Raw genomic sequence first — 5,009 nt, 5'->3', positions numbered from 1 at the left:
TAGTTCCAGCCGATGGCTTGGACCGCTCAGGGTGACAATGACACACACACAGCCTTTAATTCATGTGAATGGGGGGGGGGGTTGTGGGATATTTGGGGGCGGAGGACGCTGACATGCATCAACGCACAGCCACTGAAAGGAGACCAGCTCCTCCTCATTTTCTTCCTTCGTACCCCCTTCTCTTCTACTCCCTTTCCCATGTCCTCCACCTCTTCCCCCTTCCTCCTTCCCTCTTCTTCTCACTGTTATGCTACCAGTCAACATTGATTAGATATTGAAGTTAATCTCGGCTAAACTCCTACACTTACAGCCTGCACGTTTCAACCAGTCAGAGACCAGCTTGCTGCTGACTGGAAATCTAAACTGCATCCGTATTGGTCCGCAACAGCTGCATCCTGCTGCACGTGCGCACCGCATATCTGAAAATAAGCGAGCATGATAAGCGAGCGGGAAATTAATTTGACGGGTAGCACAAAGAGCTTGATGACACACACACACCCCAACCCTCGACGTATACATGAGCTCACTGATGAGTGCACAGACATGTAGCCGAGCGTGAAGAGGCCATAGGTTTATAATGTACGCTCTCACCGACAGCTCGGTCTCACAGCTGAAAACCTGTTTGCTCATCTCCACAAACACAAATTAAGTGTAACAATGTTTCCATGACTTTTTCTTAGGACGCATCACCACACCAAGCCAGAAAATACAAAGGTCTGAAAAAGTTTCTGTTATATTTTCACCTAAACTGTGATCTCTGTCTATCGCTGAACTTAGTTTTGATTGATTAACCTGACAGGGAAGTTTTTATTGTCTAAAGCTTCTTCCTCTTGTTTCGGCTGCTCCCCTTAGGGTTCACTACAGCGGATCATGCTCCTCCATTTCACCCTATCCTTAGCATCCTCTTTGGTCACATCGACCCTTTCCGTGTCCTCCTTCACTTTGAGGTCTTCCTCTTTTCCTCCTGCCTGGCAGCCCCTCTCCCTCCTCTGTCCAAACCATCTCAGCCTTGTCCTTCTAACTTTATCTCCACACCGCTCAGCCTGAGCTGTTCCTCTGGTGTCTTCATCTCTAGTCCTGTCCATCACTCAGGGTAAAGATCTTCAGTTCAGCTTCCTCCCCTTTTGTTGGTTCCTGTTATGGAAATCTGAAATAAATCGATCAATCTCTGTTTAAAAACCATGTAGTCCACGCATAGAAAATCCAGAAAGGGTCAACCCTCTTGTCTCTCAACGGTGTGAGATTAGAGGGTGGAAAGCCAGCCTTCCAGGACGATCAGTCACCACCATGTAACCTCTCTTCTACCTGCTTCCTGCTCTCACTGGTCAAGCAAATAGTTTATCTGCCTAAACTTAACTAAGTAGTTATTACCTAAAGCTAACCAATAGCTGATATCTATTAATGCAACAAGAACCAGACTTTCTCATGAGGTCTCTGTGGTCTTCCTCTTAGTCCCAGTGTTTAAAGTTCCTCCTCTCACTTCCACACTCTGGTGTTCCTTCTCTCTCGTTGCCTCCTAACACACCTTCCTCTTCTCCTCTTCCTTTGTCTTTGGTCATCAGCAGCACAGTTTCCACCCTGCTGGCCACCAGTGAACCCGGGCGGGTGGTTCTGGAATGGAAATCTCACTCTTGATGATCCACATCATTGAACTGGCAAAGATTTTATGCATTTCGCCCTCTCTGACCCAATCCTAGGTTCACCTTGCTTCGTGCCCCCTCTTTTAGTTTGGGACGTGGCGTGTCAGTGCACCTTAAATCTTTTAGATAAACATCAGTGAACAAATCTTGAAACCAAATGTCACTGAAATCACGCCAAAGTTCAGAATTATATCCATCAAAAGATTTGAAGGTTTGCAAGATACTGCATAACTGTTGCTTTTTGCCACCAGTTCAGCTCCACCCACATGACGTGTCATCTCAGCTTGTAAACATAAAAAAGCTCTACGCCAGAACACTGTGGTGGGAGGGGCTTATCCAATTACTTTTCCTAACAGTTTGCCATCCCTAGGACCACTGACCGTCCCTAACACCGTTTATCAAGCCTGTCTGTCTCTGTGTCTGTCTGTCTGTCTCTCTGCTGTATCCATTTCTTTCCTGACATCCCAATGACTGTTATTTATTACCCGGCAGTGTCGGCTTTACCCGAGCATGCCAAAGCTGGTCGCTCTGTCCTCAGGCAAACTCTCTCCCTCTTTCATTACCCATCTTTCTCACTTTATCGATGCCTCCCTCTCTCCCTCTCTCTCGTTTTATGCCACTGTCTGGCACATTCTGCATCTCATTTCTTCTTCCTCTGTCTTGCCGTCTGTCTGTTGTTATTCGCCTGTCGTGCTCCATCCTCTGTTTGTGTTTTTTCCCCTCCATCGGCATCACTGTTTGCACACATACAGACACAGACTGCTGTCACCAGAGGCAGGAGGCTCTCTCCAGACACCTCTCTGTCTGGTGACATCCAGACGACATTGGATTGTGTGTGTTTGCTACGGGTGTGTGTTCACCCCCCTCTCTTTATTGAGATAGATAGATAGATAGATAGATAGATAGATAGATAGATAGATAGATAGATAGATAGAGATGGTATGTGGTGATGAAGAAATCAAAGAATGGAGTCAGGAGGTGGTGAGTGAGGGGAAGCGAGATGAAGTTCATGAAAGGGGGATGAATGTGGAGGTGTGTGTAGAGGGGGGGGGGGGTATGTGGTGATGAAGAAATCAAAGAATGGAGTCAGGAGGTGGTGAGTGAGGGGAAGCGAGATGAAGTTCATGAAAGGGGGATGAATGTGGAGGTGTGTGTAGAGGGGGGGGGGGGTGAGGGCAAGTAAAAGAGAGAGAGAGAGACTTGAGATGGAATTAAAGATGAAACCATGTTGGCATGTTTGTCAACTTTACCCTAAAGCTGTGTATGAGTGTGTGTACAATTACAGCCACTTACAGCTGTGCAGCCCTAATTAGCCCTCAACACACACTCATTAGTCTACAGTGGAAGACCAAAAGAAGGATAATGTGGGCCAAAGTGGGATGGTCCCCTCACAATCACAAGGTCAAAGTGGGAAAGTCTATTCTCCTCTAGAGGGGAACATCCTAACGAATGTAGCTTCAATTAGGGAGACTTTTAGTTACGGTGTGCCAACCAATCCAGACACATCAAACATCATCCAGAGGCTTCAGGCTTGACCAAAGGGAAGCTGAATTATTAGGATAACAAGACACTTTTTCCTAAAATCATCTGTTACAACACCAAAATCAGACAACTGCTTGAGGATGACATGAAAAGGACCAAAAGCATCAGCCTTTCAGCCAAAAACCAAAAACTGGTTTCAGTCATTATGCAAATGTACTGTTTATAAGGTTGAAACCTGCAGTCAGCTGAGAGTGAAGACGTCTCCTGGATGAGTGATGAAACGTTTCTCCCACAAAACGCTACGTCCAGATGAACAGAATCAACTTTTGGAAAAACCGCAGTTCCTCTAATGTCCACATGAGGCTCCATAAATGTCATTCATCATTGCAAATATTCACCACAGTTTTAATCTCCGTTTGTAAGTTGTTCTCCTTCCAGCCCACAATAATACAAGCCCAAACCTCAACAAACCAACTTCATTACAAATACATAAACACCTCGGGGACTTTCTTCGCCCTGAAGTCATTTTCTCAAACACAGTGGAGTGCCAGACTGTGTGTCTCCTCCAGCAAGTTCCAATTTAGCTCTCACCTTATTTACTTTTCTTACCGAACCCCTTTATCGATTGATTTGGCTTCTTGGGAGCCAAAGCATGAAACCACCCAAAAATGTTGATTATTTAAAGTCATTATTTAAGAAATAATCTAATTCTATTTTTTTTCTTTTGCTTTGACATACACTTGAAATCTTCCTGCCGCTATTATAATTGTAAGAACCTTACCTGCGCACCAGTGAGCTTGTTGTGATCATAGACATAATGTACTTTACACAGTAAAGGATTCCCTGTTTTTTTTTGTCTATTTAAACACCAATGGAGACCATAACTGAAAACAAAAACATCATGTTGTATTTAATAGGGCTTTAAAATATACACATACCCATGAAGGAAGTGTTTGCTAATGGAATAAATCAGATGAGCTGTTGGGTAATATTTTTTACAGGCTCCTATACATTTTTTTAAACAAGCAGAGGAGTCACCCCCTATTAAAACTCTTAAGAGTAGTTTTAGTTTACTAGTTTTAATACTTAAACTTAAAACCACAGTAGAACAAAAGGCAGAGTCAAAAACAAGAGCAATTAAAAATTCAAATAAGTAAAAAGAAGTGGTCCAGGTGAGAGCTTGAATTCATGCGATTGTGAATTCTGCCACCCAACTTATCTTTTAGTGCTGACACTTTTAGATTATTGTTGTTCCTCACAATTAAAAATCAGCGATGAAAAGACACAAACGCGCTTTTTGAAACCAAAGAAGTCGTCCCCTGCTGACCATTACTGAGAAAGGATGTTAACGGTGCTTCTAGCTTGGCTGCATTTTTCAGACCAGAAGCCATCTTAGCCTTTGTACTCAGAGTTTGCTTTTAATGCATATTTTAATTATGAAGGGATGTTTTTGTAGTTTTAGTGTCTAAATGTAACCAGACAGACAGAAAATGAAAAATGGTACGTTATAGCCAAAGGAAGATACGATAAAAGGTCATACAAAAAAGGTGATTAGTGATTAGTTTTACTTTGAAGGTTATGTGACACAACCAGCTCTTAACATGTAGATTTTGTTGTGGCTCACATGAGAAATTAATTAAATTCAATTTTATTTTATTTTATTTATATAGTGCCAAATCACAACAACAGTTGCCTCAATGTGCTTTGTATTGTAAGGTAAAGACAAGCTTAAGGCTCTGCCTCCAACTCTACTTTTAAAGACCCCAGGAACCACAAGTAAACCTGCAGTCTGAGAGCAGTGCTCTGTTGGGTGATCTATGAGGACTTTCAGATAAAAATGGCCCTGATTATTCAAGATGTTATGAGAAGGATTTTAAATTTGATTCT

This window comes from Haplochromis burtoni, unplaced genomic scaffold (assembly GCF_018398535.1).
Source record: "Haplochromis burtoni strain Fernald_Lab_line unplaced genomic scaffold, NCSU_Asbu1 Contig_123, whole genome shotgun sequence".
NCBI classification, from domain to species: Eukaryota; Metazoa; Chordata; class Actinopteri; order Cichliformes; family Cichlidae; genus Haplochromis; species Haplochromis burtoni.
The sequence above is the reverse complement of the archived record's forward strand: the minus strand, read 5'-3'. Positions refer to the sequence as shown.